This window comes from Phocoena phocoena, chromosome 15 (genome assembly GCF_963924675.1).
Source record: "Phocoena phocoena chromosome 15, mPhoPho1.1, whole genome shotgun sequence".
In the NCBI taxonomy this organism is placed as follows: domain Eukaryota; kingdom Metazoa; phylum Chordata; class Mammalia; order Artiodactyla; family Phocoenidae; genus Phocoena; species Phocoena phocoena.
Window position 1 is genome coordinate 82641869 of NC_089233.1, and position 18351 is coordinate 82660219.

Here is an 18351-nt window from a genome sequence, read left to right on the forward strand (position 1 = left end):
GAGACCCAACTGTCACCCCCTCCGCTGCCTTCTGAGACGTCCCCAAGTTCCTCCATCACTGGGTCTCTCTGCCGGGTATAAGCTTGCAGACCCCACTGTGCACTCGTACTTAAAATGCTGCTAAGACCTGTCACAGCCCTGGGAGGACCAGCTTGTCTGCACCCAGAGAAACCTCCTTCTGAATCTAAGGGTTTCCCTCCTCCAACGCAAACCTAGCCCCCGGAAGATTCTGGGTTGTTCTGACACCCTGGTGTGGAAGCCGTGAAGCGTTGGGTGCCAGGTTAATCCTGGCCACTGGCTTCCCTTTGTTCAGTCTGTTGAGCCCCCAGAGCCATTCCCATGACGAGCCAGAAATGAAAGCCACCCCACCCTACAGAAACCACGTGCCTGCTGTCCAGGGACGGTGCAGATGTTCACGAAGACCCATTGGTGGGTGGATTCAAATGCTGTTGTGGCCATCAGGCTGCCTGTGGATGTCTAGAAAGATTTTAGGGCTCATAGGAGTGGGAAGCTCCACATTGCCAAGCTGTGGTCCCTGCTCTTAAGCCCGGAGCCCTGACCGTATTATTCTTTGGGGACACTGAACCAGGTTCAAATGTTGTTGTTGTTTGCCTGGTAATAGTAAAAAGATCAGTATCTCAAACTATGTTCATTTATCACAGGACTCTTTCCATTTCCAGTAACAAAAGCCCAACTCAAACTGGCTTAAGAAAAAATGTTCAGAGATCTAGCCAGCTTCAGGAACGGCTAGATCCAGGGGCTCTAACAATGTCACAAGAAATGTCTCTCTCTCTCTCTCTCTCACCATCCTTCGACTATGCTTTTGTCCGTGTAAGTTCTGTCCCAAGCAGGGCCTTCCCCTGCCTTGGCTTCCCAGAGCTCCCAGCTTAGGTTCCTGCAGCTTTACATCCCCTGGTGAGAGACTGCATCACTCTCCCAACTTCTGTGGCTGCCTCTCATTGGCTGAGCTGGATCCACATGCACATCCTTGAACCAATGACTGTAGTCAGGAAGATGACAAGAATGAAAAGCCCTGATTGGCTAGGCCCGGGTCATGTGTCTTCCCCAGGAATTAAGGGTGAGGTCAGCCCCACCCCATCCTGTACATGGAACAGGAGTGGGGAGAAGTCCCCACAGGTAAGCCAGGTGCTGTCGGTAAACAGACTGGGAGTGGACGCGGGGCAGCAGACGCAACACACATGGCACGTGTTGACGTGTGGGAGTGTTGGGTTAGCCTGGAATTGTGCCCTGGTGCTGCCGTCAGTCCCACACGGGATTCCTTTACATCTTCTGAAGACCCAGAACCCAGCCTTGATTGGGAGCGAGGATTTAGGGGTCAGACAGAACTGATTTCATATCCCAACCCAGCCATTTACCAGCAGTGTAGACACTTGCACAAGCTCCCTGACCCCCCTAAGCCTCGGTGATATTAACCAGCACTGGCTTCACGGATCTGCCACCTGGGCAGGCGCCCAGGGCCCCGTGTTCTAAAGGGTCCTGAGCTCAGTTTAATGCTTTGCTGTCACCACCTTGAAATCCTTTTTTCTTTTAATTTTTATTTATTTATTTCTGGCTGCGTTGGGCCTTCGTTGCTGCGCGCGGGCTTTCTCTAGTTGCGGCGAGCAGGGGCTACTCTTCATTGCCGTGCGCGGGCTTCTCATTGCGGTGGCTTCTCTTGTTGCAGAGCACTGGCTCAGGCGCGTGGGCTTCAGTAGTTGTGGCTTGCGGGCTCAGTACTTTTGGCACACGAGCTTAGTTGCTCTGCGGCATGTGGGATCTTCCCGGACCAGGGCTCGAACCTGTGTCCCCTGAATTGGCAGGCTGATTCTTAACCCCTGTGCCACCAGGGAAGCCCCACCTTGAAATTCTTAACAATTTTTGAACAGAAGGTCCTGCATATTCAGTTTGCACTGGGCCTTGGAAACGCTGCCGCGGATTCTGACAAGTCAGCTAAAGGGTTGGGAGGTGGCACTCGCTTGGGCAATCCTGTATCTGTAGCCGGGAGACACAGCGCGGTGGTCTTCAGGGCTGGCATCTCAGAGCCCTCCGCTTGTGTTTCCATTTTCTGCCCCATTCTCACCTCCCTTTGTCTCGCCCGGCTCCTGTTCTTCATTCAGTCTCCCCGCGCACTTTGCACGCCCACGCTGCTTTGTTCTGAGTGCCCACCTGACAATCCCTGCCTGTCCTGGGGCTTTGCTGCCCACAGAGCACCCACAAGGGCCCACACAGAAAGTGGACCAGGTGAGCCTATCATGCCTCTGGCCCCTGTCAGCACCCACGGGGCACAGGAGCCAGTGGATAAACGCCTCCCCCGCCATCCCTGTTCCGGGGGCTCTGAGCCCCTGAGCGGTACCAGCGCAGCCAGGGCCCCTGAGCCTCTTCCTCCCTCCCTTCCCACCTGCCTCCCACCTGCACTCCGGCTCCCCAGACCACTTCTCAGATGAACTACCTGCACTCAGGCCTTTGCTTTGCTGCTGGGGGCAGAGGGGGCCACATTTCCCCCCGACCTAGGTCATTACAGGCCACTCTGAAGACAGTGCTAAGTGACATTACTGTACCGACCCCCTTCGCCCTCTCCTTAAAATGCAACGGTGCTGGGAACCCTGCATCAGGAACTGCTTGGGCGGAAGGGACGTGGGACCTGGAGGATCCCCACTCAGGTGGCCCCCCCCAGGGAGGGCCGGAAAGCCCAGGGGTCTCTGGGATTTGCGAATGCACAGCCCCGCCCTCCCCGTGTGTGGCTCAGCGTCTTGGGAGGATGAGTTGTGAGGACCGTTCCCTGAAATCCCGGCTTAGACGGCCTTGGGGGTCCAGCGTCAGAGCCTTCGCTGGGGCAGCCTCTGGGCTCCTTGAGGGTCCGAGGCTGAAATCAGTCCACACCAACCAAACACTCAGCTGGGGGCCTGGGGGCCCAGATGAGGACAAAGGGCTCAGGGCAGTGAGGGGGCTTCAGGGCCCCCCGGGCGGCCTCCCTGCTGGGCCAGGGCTGTCCCCACTCGACACCGACACCCCAGCTTCCAGGTCAGCAGAGTGAGAGTTTAGGAATGGAGACCTAGAGGCTGGGGACCCAGTCTCCTCCAAGCTGGGAATACCGGCCAGAAACTGCTCTTCCCTGGGGGCCACGGTGGGAATAAAGGAGACAACGTCTGAAAAGCACTTATGCCATAAGCTCTCAGTTAAAACCGACGATGAGGATGGAGACTGGTCTTTCCATTTTATTCCCCACAGTGACTTGGGTCCTCAGGGCCTGCCTTTCCCATGATCCCCCAAACCCGCAAAGAAGCCTGAGCCCCTAGGAGGCCCCCAGCAGTGGTCTCCTGTTTGCCCCACAGAATAGGTACTTTCTGGGGCCCAGAACCCAGATCCTGTGCCCCAGACAAGAACTGAAGGTCACCCCACTGCCTGCTCCTGACTGATCCACAGTTTTATCTAATTTCTCGGCTTCAGGTACAGCCAAACGAGGTGCTACGTCTGAGGGCAGCGGGCAGGGCCCAGCGGGCTGGGGGATCCATCCAGCAACAGAGAAGCTGGCAGTGTCGCCGTCCAGAACAGCCTAGTGGCAGGACGTTGGCAATTTTCATCGTCAAGGCTGTGACACAGTGTCTGTGAGCCCTACAGGGTGCAGCCCTGCTGAGAAGCCCCCCTTCCTAATGTGTCCCTGCAGCCCACCTGCCCACCCCTCTCTACCCACCACCCCACCTCCCCTCTTGGGCTCAGGCTGGAGTTTGAGGTGAGTGATTTTCCCTGAGACAAGCCCTCTGACGCAGATCGATGTTTACTTCCCTGTTTGCTTTGCCTTGGGTTGGGTTAAGGAATGTTATAAAATGACTGTTTATGCCCTAAACGAAACCTGAGTGACAATTCCTCTTGCCCATAAATACTTCTGAATATTTCCAAAGTCGGTTCCAGACCTCCAGGGGCATGTGGGTGCAGAACTGTGTGGTCACAGGCCTCAAGGGAACTTCTTTGACCTCAGGAGACCTCAGTGTACACATGCTGTGAAATGGGGCTGGGACATGCCTTCTCTATGGGGTTGCTGGGAAGCATGATGGATTCATGCTAAGGATGCCTCTTTGGACAAAGCTGCTGGTAACTTCTCTAGGGGTTTGTGGAGGGTGGAGGTAGAAGGAGACGGTCCATGTCTGCCTGAGTTGCCTCCATTCAAGGATGGCCCCTCGGGGGGATGCCGCTCTGGGTCTGCACGTCCTGGAATCCAGCAAGCTCGGCTGACAGTGGCCCTGCTGAGGGCTGGTCATGAGACCAGGGCAAGGTCCTCTGGTCTAGGCCCGCCAGCTTGCCTGGTTTTCAGTGTTAGCCCCGGAAATCTCACATCCTAGGCAACATCTCAGTCCCGGGCAAATCGGGACAGTTGGTCACGGGGCCTTGGCTTGCTCGTGAGCAGAGTGGGGATAATGACAGGGCTGTTGTAAGGCCTAAATGAGATCACGCACGTGAAATGCATATGGTCAGAGAGAGCTGTCACAGTCACCAAACAATGCAGGAGGAATCGGGGCGACGGCAGCTGGGGTGGCAACGGGAGGACGGCCTCAGCTCTCTCTGCCCGTCCCCCCCGGCCGCACTCGCAGCTAGCGTTAGCTGTGTGCCTGCTGCACGCCCAGCGCAGGGCTCGGTGCTCTCCACGGAGCGCTTTCTGCTCTACACGACAGCACTCCCACTTTAGAGACGAGAAACCAGAGGCCCCCAGAGCTGAAGCGACTTGCCCACAGCGAGTCCGCCAGAGTTCCTCACCCAGGTTTGTCTGACTTCAAAGCTCTCACTGTTCCCAAGCTCCTGCATTGCCTCCAGGAGGGAAAGAAACTTCCAGAACCGAAGTCAGAGATGAAACCCTGGAGGGCATACACCCTCATGGACCCTGGAACCACGTTGGCCCCAGTGGAAACATTCGGTGGGTCAAGGCCACGGGTCTCGGTTTCTTCCCCGCACTTACACACCGAGTGGGCCGTGTTCTGTGACCTGTGGGCATGGCTGGGGCTGAGTGAGGCTCACTACTTACCCGACCTCTGATTTTCCCTCTGTCTGCGCCCATACCGGCCTCTGTACCAGCCTTGGCTCAGAGTTTGAAACCCAACTCCTGGCACAGATTCGGTTTCCTTTGCCCTGCTCTGATGTCTGTGGTCCTGGCCAGCTCTGCCCGGGCTCCCAGGGCTGTCACTTCTGAGACTGTCCATCCCTCCCTAACCTCCTCCTCCCCACTCCCGACTCCAACGTAGTCCGAGGGAAGAGGGCTGGGTGGGTCTCAGTGCAAAGGGGTAAAGTGACGTTTCTTTAGTTTCCCAGAAATAGTCCTAAACTATTTTTTATTCAACTCATCAGCTCATGTCAAGTCATCTCAAGCCACGTCAACTCAGGTTAAGTCCGTTAAAATCAACTTGGATCCGATCAGACCAAGTCAGCCCACTGGTCCCCACCCCTTTCCATCCCACTCAGATATTTATTGGGGATGCTCACGTGACAGGCCCGAGGAGACTCTGGGAGGGCTGTCAAGGCCAGGAAGATGGTCTAGCGGACAGCAGTGGTGCAAAGTGCTTCATCCATAAGTGGACAGTTTAGGAAAAAAGAGACCAGGAGCACAGCCTCTGGACTTAGACAGTTAGGTTCCAATCTTTGCTCAGAAATTTAACGACCACGTAACCTGAGAAAAGGGCCCCAGCCAGGCTGAGTCTCACCTCCTCCCCTTCTCTATAAAATGGGAGTCGTGATGGCACCTTTGGTGGGAGTCCAAGTAAGGATGAGATGAAAGGTTTCAGAGCGGCACCTGGCCGGCGGCAGCGTTGGGCCCATGGGAGCCATCACTGTGTTTGTTACTATTGGGATGATTACTCCTCCGACTCCTCTGGGCAACCCTGTGCCAGGCAGGATGACTCGAGAGATGTGCAGAGAAGCCCTGTCTTCTTGGATCTGGAACTGGTTCCCTCTGCCAATCCCATGTTGACATCAGATATCGTCAAGTGCGCTCCCTGGCTGACCATAAGCTCTTTGAGGGCAGGAATCTTTGCTCAGACTTGTGGGGTAGCAGACCTCCAGGACCACACCAAGTCCCTTCACTCTGGCATGCTCAGAGTAACTCCCAGGGGGTGGCAAGGATCCTTGGAAGGTGTTTTGAGCACAATACAAGGGAAGAATTTCCAAGTGGAACATCTGAACGATGGAGGACCTGCCTCAGTTTCCTAGAACTGGGAGTGCTCAAGCAGATCAAATCACTGAATCAGTGGTGGCCCAGAACCTTCTGTCCAACCCACGGTCCGTGGTGGGCAATCCAGAACCCCGGCAGACTGAGTGTCTCCCCGGCACTGACCCCTGTTCAGTGTCGGGACGTTTCTCTCCTCCCTGAACCTGAGATGCCCCCTCGAAATGCTTCACAGGGATGCTTCATGAGCTGATGGGGAGAGGTGTGTGGAGTGAAGACAGATGGGGTCTGCGTCCTTGTTTGGCCATGTGTCACTTAACCCCTAGAGCCTGGGCGTCCTCATTTTTTCTTTTTTATTATTATTTTTTTTTGCCGTACGCGGGCCTCTCACTGTTGTGGCCTCTCCCGTTGCGGAGCACAGGCTCCGGATGCGCAGGCTCAGCGGCCACGGCTCATGGGTCCAGCCGCTCCGCGGCATGCGGGATCTTCCCGGACCGGGGCACGAACCCGTGTCCCCTGCATCGGCAGGCGGACTCTCAACCACTGCGCCACCAGGGAAGCCCCGGGCGTCCTCATCTTAACTGAGTACTAACCTTATAGGGCTGGTGTATCAGTGCCCTGTGGATGCCGTAGCAAGTTACCACAAACTAAATGGCCTGAAACAACAGAAAGGTATTTGCTCACAGCTCTGGGGGCCAGAAGTTCAAAGTCAAGGTGTCAGCAGGGCCACACTCTTCTGAAGGCTCTAGGGGAGATTACGTCCTGGCCTCTTTCAGCTTCTGGTGGTTTCTGGCTTCCTTGGCTTATGGCCACATGCCTCCAATCTCTGCTTTCGTTTTCACCTGCTCTTCTCTGTGTGTCTCTAGTCAATGGATTTAAGTTTCAACTGGATAATCCAGGATGATCTCCTCTCGAGATCCTTAAGTCCATCTGCAAACACCTCTTTTCCAAATAAGGCCACATTTACAGGTTCCAGGGAACAGGACGTGGACATATCTTTCTGGGAGCCACCCTTTGATTCACTCCAATTCGTCTGAGAATTACACGAGACCGAGCGCAGAAACCCAGGAGTCAGGGGCTTGCATTCAAATCCTGGATTCATTGCTCTACTGTGTGACTTTCCAGAGTCACTAAACCTCTCTGCCCTAATTTTTCAGCTGTAAAATCCCAATGCTATTGGGATTCCAACAGAATCTATTTTAAGGGGTTGCTTTTGATAATTAAATGAGTTCATACACGTCTAGGGCTTAGTATAGTCTTGGCCATAAACATAAAACGGCCACTAAATGGAGGCCAACGTCGTTGTTTTTAAAATAAGTCTGGTATTGTATGTGCTGAGCCTCTGGCCCTCCCTTACCTAATCCCTTCTCTCCTCTTCCCTGCGATGGGCCCCCTTCTGTCTGAGCTGCCACGGAGCCCCCTCTGCACCTTCCTGCGGACACCTGCTTGCCCACGAGTTCCTGGACCCGTTTCCCCTGCAAGCCTCTCATGGGGGAGCCTTCTATCAATTAAAAATATTGTCACCACCCCCTTCCCACCGCCTTTGGGGCAGAACATTCAGATACAGTTTCTGCAAAGCCACTTTATAAAATGAGAGTAGCTGAATGCTCTCGGGTGTAGGAGTAATTATAATTCCCAAGTTTCTCTGAACATTTTTCTAACTGGATCTTTTTGTGTCATCTCAGAATAGACACGCTTGTGGGCTTTCCTGGGCTCAAAATAGTTGTGAGATAGGAGTTGAAATCGACATCTGAGTTTGAATTATAACAACTTGGGTACAACTTTCGATTGGATGAATTTCACCAGCCAAATGTGGCTCCTTCTGCAAATACAGCTTCCTTCTATGGAAGAACAGAATTCCTGCGCTAGGGCTGTGCCTCACTGCAAGTGGCCCTTCAGCAGCGTGGTGGCCCCGGCCAGTGAGTGGGAACATCCACTCCCCGCAAGGCCTCTGATGGAGGCAGAGCAGCCAGGCTTAGGGGGTCTGGAGCACCGACAGATCTACGTCTGCCTGAATGGGGGCCTCCGTGCCGTCTGGGCTGATGCTGTGGTCCACGTCCCTGGAGCACAGGGCTCAGGGCCTCGGCTCTGAGGCCGTCAGATGGGGTTGGAATCTTACATCCTCCACTTATGATCACTGTGATTTTGGGCAGCTTACTCTATTTCCCGTGCCTCAGTTTCCCCTTCTGTCGAGTGGGGATGACCCTCCCTAGTTATCTCCCTGGGGCGTCGTCAAGGCTCAGTGAGCCGATACGTGGCAGGGTCTTAGAACAGTGACCAGTGACTGTCACGGGGTCAGTGTTGCTGGCTTTGACTGCTTGACACACGGTGGGTGCACAGCGAAGACATGAGGACCCAAACCGAGTTAGAAGTCACTGGTCCTCCTACTTCGCAGGTCAAGGTACCTCAAAAGACACTCAGGGGTCTCGAACAGGGTAGGTTCCCCTGGAGGCTGGCAGGAACGCATGAAGGGCCGTGGGGTGGAGACAGCACCGGTGCGGGGCCAGCTGCAGATACGCGAGGGAAAGCAGACACATTCCATCCTGGACTCTGCAGTCCTCTTCTTCAATGTGACAAAAATGCACTTGAAAGGCTTAAAAAGAAACGCTGTCCCTCGCCCCCTGCCGCTGCCTGGGGTGAGTTCATGCAGGAAACCTAGGCACGGATTACCTTGGGGGACCTGCATCTCTGGCAGTGTCCTGGGGCACGCCCTACCCACGGAATGGAGAGATAATGCACTCTGACTTCATCTTTTAAAACAATATTTTATTGATTTCACTGAAGCTGTCTAGTCAGTGGATCCCCTCCCTCGCTCCCTGAGCCATGAGCAGAGAGGGGGCAGGGGGGAGGCCTGTCTGATGTGATTAACCCTTTCAGGGTGTGACTGAGAGGGGCTCTTGGAGGGCGGGTGGGATGGCAGCCCCAGGTCGGGTCTACACTGCCTGATCCCGGTGCGGGTCACCTAGTGGGTGCCCCTGGTGGGCAAGGCTGAGGGTGTCTGCACTTTCTGAGGGTCTGTGTTGCCCCAGTCAAAGCAAAAAGCAGTACTACTTCACATCCAGAGAGCTCTTCAACCACAGAGCCCTTTTCCCTCAGAGGAGAGGCTAGGAAACGGGAGAGGTCGAGGCACCAGCCCGGGCGGCACGTCCCCTGAGTCGCTGCTCCAGCCTCTTCTCAGCTGGTGATTACTTTATCTGAAGAAGATAAGACCTGTGCATTTGCTTACGGCATCCCTGCGTGGAGTCTGACCAAGCCTGCGGCTCTGGGGCGAGCAGACTCGTTACAATTGCATCCCACTCCTCTGAGTTCAGGCGAAGCAGGAATAAATATGGAATTTTTTCCTTTAAAAAAGAGATAACATTCCTTCCCCGCTGCTAGGGTAAAAATTGCTCTTTTAAAGTCCCAGCATTCTCTGCTTCGCTGCCCTGTTGTCATTCTGCTTCGTGCTCAGAACAGCATCCAAGGGCAGGGCCATCTTTTTTTCCAGCCTCTCTGAGCACTTGGCGAAATGTGATCGGTCTTTAAACGGCAAACCACAGGCAGGAAGAGCCACCCAGGGTGGAAGCTCCTTTGAGACCCGGGCCTTCACTGTTCCAAGCCAAATCCTATGACACGCTGTATTGAACCACAAGCGTGTGCTACTAAACATCACATTTCCCCCCCCTCTAATGCTCTTTTTTTTTCCTTTCTGGATCTAAGGTGCAGAGGTTTGAATACATCTAACTTCTGAGCTCAAAACTCTCCATCTTCCCGGGTCCCTGGAAAGCCTCCACGTCGCTTCGTATATTCTCTTACTTCCCCTCCCCTTGCCTCCATCCCCGCTTTGGTTTCCCGTCTCCCGCCTCTCCACGCAGCCCACACCCTGGATCGGATGTGTATCCTCGAATGGTACCTGTCTTTCTGACGAGAAAAAGCCCGAGAACACGTGATTACCCGAACTCATGCCCTGCTGGCTTCCTTGTCTCCCTGCCCCCTGCCCCCCTCAAAAGCTCTGTTTTTATTACCAAAATTCCTGCTGCCATCTTTGGGACCCCAGGGAGTGGGAAGCTTTGAGGCCAGAGGATTGAGTTGTGGTCGCAGATGTTTCTTGTCACCCACATCTGGGTCTTTCTCTTCGCACAGAACAATTTTAAGATGTTACTGTCCTAAAGTCCCAACAAGATTGGCCAACCGCCGCTGCCAGCTCCGCATCAGTTCCATCACTTGGAGTGGGCTAAGGAGACTCCCGCTTAATTACCTCTGGGGTGAGCCAAGAAGAGGGGCTGGAGAGTATTTTAATAATCGGGACACAGCTTTCAAATCAAAGCGATTATCCTAGCCAGGATCAACCCAGGTCTCTCACAAACACTCGGCCAAAATGAGTTTTCAAGGAGAAGTTCTGTCTTAAATTATTTTTATGGATCGTTCTAGTTTTAAGTGAATATTTAGACTACAGTTCACAAAAGCCTCCCTCTTTGGTGGGGAAAAGAAAACTGGCTTTCATGTTACAGTTTTTGTCTTTGTCAGCATTTCTAATGGCAAGAATGACAAACTCTGCTTGGGAAACGCCAGTGCTGACAGCTGTGTTTTATTATTGAATATTTCTGGTGGCGAGGTTGGCGGCCGCTCTGTTTATATTGCCCGTAAGATTTCATGCAAGACTCTGCGAGGTCCTGGGCTTCAACCGAAGTGTCTGATCCACTGGATAATTCATTCCATCCCCTCCATTCCTGGTCTCTTTCTTTCAATTTTTTCCAAGGGCAAATTGAGCACTTCCAGAAAATGGAGTCTGACGGAGGGATGCTGCAGACCCCAGGCCCCAGCACGGCTGAGGTCTCCTCCTTGTCCCAGGAATGCGCAAGGCGACCTACAAGTGCTGCTTTGCGGCTTCTCCACTGGTTCCCAGGTCAAGCAAGTCAGCTCTGGAATTCTGCCTTGACATAGGTTTTTTTTTTTTACATCTTTACTGGAGTATAATTGCTTTACAATGGTGTGTTAGTTTCTGCTTTATAACAAAGTGAATCAGTTATACATATACATATGTTCCCATATCTCTTCCCTCTTGCATCTCCCTCCCACCCTCCCTATCCCACCCCTCAGAGCACAGGGAGATCAGCTCCGTGCTTTGTGACATAGGCTTTTTAGCAAAGCACTTCCTGCCCTCAGCCCGTCAGATCCTGCTGAGATTTTGGGAAGCTCTCTGCTCAGCGACAGAGGGGAGCTGCATTTTACCTTTCAAAAACTTTCTGTCTTACTGAAAGCCAGCCAGCCTGTCTTGGAGCGTTACATCTGGCTTTGGAGGTATAAATGGGGTCTCGGCCTTGTCTCTTGCCCGTTTTTCTTCATAAATATGAAAAAAAAAAAACCCCACAAGAGCAGACACCTGGCTAACTTGGGTCATTTGTTTTTTCATTTGTTTTGTCAACAGAATTTTGCCATCGGCTTCTGGGTGGGTGTAGAACTGGAGTCCAGATATCAGCTGCGATCCCCCTGCCCCCTAAGAAAAGACGGTTTCCAGCTCCCCTCCTTGCACACCCAGTGTAAGTCCAAACTCTCTGCTCGATGTCTGCAAATTTGGGGAAGGGGCGTCAGTTTGTCACGGTCCCCTCTGTTCTGTCCCCATAATGAATTATGGGTCCTCCCATTATCTTGGTCTCCATCCTTCATGGTGCTGATTCATGTGAGGGATTCAGCCTTTCCTGTATTTCCACCGAAAGCTGTCACTCTCATAAGACGTGCACATGCGTGGAAGATTTTCCTGGGAGTTAGAGACACTGGGAAGATTCACATCCTAAAGGAACGGACAACAATCAATTACCATTTATTTTTCCTAAACATTTCTCAGCCATGTCTGCAACATGGGTTGCCCATGTTGTCTATTCCTTTTATGTTTATTCAGCTCCTACTATGTGCCCAGGAGACCACCATCCCTGCCCTCAGCATCTACTGGATTGGGGATGTGCAGGGGGTATGGGGTGGGCGTTTAGAAGTGGGGAGCTCTGTAAAGGACCACACCCCATACGGGGGCATGAATCGGCCAACTCTGAGCCAGCCCTGAGAAGAGGATGGTCAAGGGTCAGGCTGAGGCCCGCAGGATAGACAGGGGAGGGGAGGTGTGCTCCTTGGGATGAGGGTGAGTATTCTAGCTGCTCTCAAGGTCCCTGGAAGCGGGTGGGTTTACTGTGCAGACTCAAGGGTGGGAAACGTCAGGAGGAGCTCGAGGAGGGAGGCCGGCGTCTGCCCTGGGGTTCCCCGGGGATCCAGGGCCCTGGGCTGGGTGGCTGAAGGGCATGACCCCAGGGCTCTACCCTCGGGGGACCCTCCCACCTGCCCCCGGGTCCTCCCTTCCCCCACGTCCCCGCACACTCCCCTCGGGCTCCCGCGGCCGCAGGGAGTCTGTGCACACATAGCCTATCACGGCGGCCCCGACGCACGCACCGCTTCTCCACATCTGCCGAGGTCATGGGCTATTGGCGCCTGTGGACCAGGCACTTTGGGCTCAGATGTCTGTCCTCATCTAACAGCTGGAGTTGGGTCAGGTAAGGAGTTGCGGGCTGACACGTTCCGTGTGGGGGGGAGCGTTTCTCGCACCCTCTCGGGCTCTTGGTGGGCAGCCCCTCTGCCCCGTCCTCCCAGCTGGCCTCAGAGACAAGCCCACGGGGAGCTTCCATTTCAAGGGTCCGACTCTCACTCCCACGGGGAAACGGACGGGTGGTCACAGAGTCCGTGCAGCCTGGACGGGACTGCTGTTTGGGGGCCCGAGACGTCCCCTCAGCCCTGCACTGCGTGTGGTTCCGGGCCCGCTCTCTGGAGTCACTTTTCTTCCTGGAGCTGGAGCCCCCGGGTCCCCCCACTTCTGAGAAGCGGCTGCAAGAGGCCCCAGGGTTGCTGCGCGTGCCCACACGTGGGCCTCGTTGGATGGTATTTGGAGACCAAGCAGGTCGCCGGCCTCCACCCCGCCCTCCTCTCAACCTGGATCCTCCCCAACTGAAGAAACGTCGCCTGCCTACTGACAGTTGACACCGAATGAATCCCAGAGCAGGAGGGGGGGGCGTCTAACCTCTGGAGATGTCTAAACCCCCCTGTGCAGGCACTGTCCCGCCCATGAAATGGGAACAGTACAGGCACTGAGCCCTGTGAGGACAGGATAGGATCGTCCCACGGGGAGGCACTGCCACTGTGACTTCTCCTTACAAACGGGAACAGCGGCTGCGCTGGATCTGGTGACCAGATTGAGGCCCGGGCTGGGAGGGTCCCTGCCGGACTCCCCCCGAACGCAGCGCCCGTTCCTCTACCCCCGACTCCCCACCCTCCGCCCACAAGCAGGACCTAGAACTAACCGGCCCCCAAAACACCTCTGTGGGAGGCACTGTCTGTGCTCCGTGCTCTGTACCCTCCTGGTCCTTGCAGACACAGGCGCTGTCGTCACCCCATTGTTCAGGTGGGAAACTGAGACCCCGACACAGGTAACTTGCCCAAGGTCCACAACTGGCAAGTGGCAGAGCCCGGATTAGGTTTCCTGCCCTTCCCGCCGCATCAGACTGTGACCTAGAGCTGACTGGTCCGGGCGGTGTAGACGCTATGCCCTCCCGCACCCCTCCTCCCAAAGCCCACACAGGATCAATTTCCACAAGAAATTCTCTTGATCGCAAAGGACAATCAATCAAGATTAACAGCTCGAATCGCCTGGAGGCCCCTTTGGTTCCAGATGCTTTTTGCTAATTCCAGATGGTTGTTTTGTTGGTGGTAAACTAGCGCCTTCGTGCTCTTGGATTCGGTTTGCCCGGGTGTGATTTCTTTCCAGCCCCAGTCCTGAGGCTCTCGTCCTGGAATCCAGGTCACAGAGGCACAGGCTACCAGATGTTTTGTAGCCCTCTTATGGTGTTAAGAGGCATTATTCAAGCTTGGAAATAAAAGGAAAATATTGCTGCGTGTTCTTTCAGAATCGTACTAGAACGATATCTAACACACCTGAATAAAACTGATCTGATTTTCTGATCTGTGACTATCGATTGGAGCCCAGACTGATAGTAAAGTGAAATGTTAGCTTGTAGAGATTAATAAGTTGCAATGACTGTCCAGAAGAGATGGAAATGATTAATGGCTAATAGAAAAGAGTATCTCAGAGTTTACAAATTTTTTTTGCCTTGTAGGACACAAGACATTAACCGGTTTTGTATCTCACTGGCATCCAGCTCTCACATCCTCTTGAATCGACTTTGCCATCCTATTTCACTCACTAACAAATATAATACTTGTGTCATCTACTCGCTGTGTGCTTGTATGAGAGTTATGTTTTTAATTTTTTTGAATATTGCACTTTTACATTAGTCCCCTTTCTCTAGTCTCTCTGGCAGTAAACTTATTTTATACCCCTCAGGTTATTCCAAATGAGAAGCGCAAACTTAAAACATGTGACTATCATTGCGTAAACGTCTCTTGATTTTATATCCTTTTTAATCCTTCATTTTTTTTCAGAACCCGAACTGTGGCTTTGAATGTGACCCAAATAACTTCTATGCTCCACCAGGCTCAGCCTCTGCTAGTCAGAGAAACACAGCTAAATAGTCAAGAGGAAACAAAATGTAATTCCAATTCTCACTTTCATTTTCAAAGGATATTGAGGGGATGCAAATCACAACCCACAGGACACTTCTGAAAAATGCCCTTTGCCTCCACCCCAATTCTCTCACACTCAGCAAACTACTTCCAAGCCCCTTGTTCAGCACTGCCTCAGTGTTCACTTACTGCCCTAATTCTCCTGAGCACACTCCTCAATGGCTTATGCTAGGAATGCTTTTGATTGCAAGCCCTAGAAAACGCAATAGACCTTATGGTTTAAATCATAAGAAGATTGTTTGTTCCCTTAATCAGGTGCCCAGAAATACTGGGTCACAAGGCAGGTTCAGAATATTCAACAGTATCATCAAGGATCCGGTGTCCATTCTGACACCCAGTGAAATCGTGTCCTCATGCTTGTTGCCTCGTGGTCACAAGACGGCTACCACAACTCCGAACATCACGCCCTCCTATGCAGCAACCTCAGCAGGAAGAATAGAGTAGGAACCAAGGACTTTCTCCCCAGATGATCCTGTCTTTTTATCCAGAAAGAAAATCCTTCCCAGATGTAATCCAGCAGACATTTTCCTTTCTTCTCATTGTCTAAAACTGGGTCACAGGGCCACTCCTAGTTATAAGGGAGGCTTAGAAAGCAAGCATTTGACAAAGTAGAAAGGAATCATCATGGCTGGCTTAGACCAGTCACCACTCATTCCCTGGGGCTGGGAACAGCACAAGCCCATGCAGGTGGGGTTCTGTTAGCCTTGGAGGCAGGAGGGGAAGCAGTTCACACTGCCGGTCACACTCTTAAAGTTGGGGAAGCAACCATAAGACAATACGTGAAACACTAACTACAGCCCCTCACAGGGCACGTCCTTCGGGAAGAACTGCCATCCTTGGCACGCAGCTTTCTCACCTTCTGAACCTGTGGTGCCTTGCAGCAGCTCAGCTCAGCTCTGCAGCCCCAGAAGGTCCTCAGCAAGTCAGACATCAGAGGTGGGACCCTTTCAGATGCATCACCTCTGGCCACCCAGGAGCTAGGACGGGTCTCTATAGCACCAAGCAGCCACCACACCTGCAGCACTCACTCTGCACAGCCTCAGTTCAAGCAGCACATGTTGCTGTATTTCTAACAAATGGCACAGTGCGCACCATTGTTTTCTGTCTTATGCATGAGGGATAAAGAAGGTCAGAGGAGTTAAGTGACATTGTCAAGGGCAGCTAGTAAGTGGCTGAGCTGAGATTTGGCCCAGCTCTGTGACTTCAAGTCTGTTGTTGTTTTAAACACTTAATACCCTATTCCTTCTCTTAGCAGAGGAGGGGATGGAGAGAAAGTGGACCCCTGGGGCTACAGGTGATGGACCAGGCTTTGATGCCCAGACCCTTCCAGAACCTTGGCCCATGGCATCTGGGGCCCATGTCTTACACCCTCTTTCTCTTGAAGAGATTGCCGAGGCCCCAGCTCATCTCTTTCCTCACAGGCTCTCACTCACGCCTCCTGCTTTTTGAAGGTCCTGGAATCCATTCCATCACCACCTAATTCAGAGTTCCGAGGCATGTGACCAGCCAGGTCATCAGAGTTGGAATGATCCTAGGAGTTGCCCTTATCTTCCAGGGCTAGCAGTGATGGAGGGGTGGGATGAATGATAGGGTTTCAACATTAGGAAGGAAAGAAAATGTCGAGATCACTCTGGGGCCCACTTAGGCTGAGTTCTGATGGCCTTTAAGGGACTGAATTTTGAGGCAATCCCATCACTGTTGGGCTGGGCAAAATGCACTGGGGACCTGGCTGGGCTCTGGCTCTGCCTGGAGCAGAGAGGCTGCCCTGGCCAGGCTGCATTTCCTCCCGCTCCAGCTGCCTAGGAAAGGGGGCTGTGTGCTGATGAAGACAACAACTTTGGAGATCTGGGTTCGAGGCCCTGTCCCCCACTCACGGACTATGTGACCTTGGGCAACTCAGTCCAGCTCTCCAAGCTCATTGCTTCCCCCATGGAGCAGGCAATGGCAGTAGTACATCTCACTGGGAAGCGGCACACTTGAAGGTACCCATACAAGAAAAGCCCCCTGTCCTGCTGGGCATGCAATTCAGAAACTGACCACCATGACAACTGTGCCTAAAATACTTCCTGTGATTAATCTTAGGTTTGATAAACCATGCAGTCAATGACCCAGAGCTTTCCCCCACCCTGCCCGACTTTCCTTTCTGTGCCCTGAATCCTTTCTTTCATCCACTACTGTGGGTGGTGGTGTTTGTCTCTCCTGGAAGGATGTTCTGGGCATGGTGAGCAGAACAAACCCAGATTCTGGAATCCTCCAGGATCTTCCAGAACCCTCCAGGACCATCTAGGCTCTTCCAGAATCCTCCAGCATCTTCCAGACTCCTCTAGGATCTTCCAGGACCTTCTAAGATCTTGCAGAATCCTCTAAGATCTTCTAGGAGCTTCCAGACTCCTCCAGGATCTTCTAGACTCCTCTGGGATGGTCCAGGATCCTCTGGGATCTTCCAGAAGCTTCCAGAATCCTCCAGGCTCTTCTAGGAGTTTCCAGGCTCTTCTAGGATCTTCCAGAATCCTGCAGGATCCCAGTCCCCCTGCTCACCTGTGGCAGGTGCTGTACTTCCTTACACCTCAATTACCTTTTCTCCTGAGAATGTAAAATGTCTTTCTTGGGGGCAGGGGGCGGTGGTTTGGAGAATGAAATGTGGTAACACCTCGGAGCCCACCTGTCCCTGGGCCTCACTGGAATTTGGTAGAGGTCAGCCCTGTCACCCCTCTGGGGCTCCTTCTTCCCCATTCACACCTTGGCTGAGATCCTATAAGAAATGGTCAAAAGACTGAAAAAATGAACAAACAGCCCGGTACCTAGTGGGGCCTGAGGGGAGAGCCTGGGGGGGGGGGGGTGGTGGTGGAGGGATTTCCACATGTGAGGGAAGGAGGAAGGCCTTGGCATTTAGCAGGTTGCTTCCTGAAGCTGTTATCCCCCCCGGGGAGGTAGTTGTCCCCCTCGGTACCCCACACTCCAGCCTTGCCCGGAGGATGGGGATGTGGAGAGGACCGCAGAGGAGGGGCTGGGGGCTTCTCTGCTGCCCCCACCTGGGGCGCTGGCTCTAAAGTACGGCCCGGTGCGCACTGAGCCGGCAGATTTATCTGCATGGAGAATGAAAAACTCCATTTTCCATGCAAATAAATCCGTACAGGCTGACCTCTATATGTGTTCCCCACTTGTGCCATTCAGGGATTTGTAAAAGACCTTGAGTTAAATTTGACCTTGAGCCCTCCTGGCATTTGCTCCGTCCCCTCCCGTCCTGGCTCAACCTGCCCCTCACATCAGGCTGGGCACTCGGATAACTTGCTGACTGATGATTTGGGGGTTTTGTACAAGACGTTTATACAGATGTGAACACGCTGGAGAGAAACTCTCGGAAGCGGCTATAGTCACGGTTAGTCTGGCGACGTGCTGCCCCATGTGGCAACCAATACACGTGCCTACTGAAGTTTAAGTTGAGACTAAATAAAACGTAAAAGTCTGTTCTTCAGTCATACCAGCCGCACTGCCGGTGCTCAGCCCCAACATGTGCTGAGTGGCTGCTGTATTGGCTGGTGCAGATGTAAAGGGCGTTTCCATCACGGTAGAAAGTTCTAATGGACAGCACTGGGCTTGAGGAG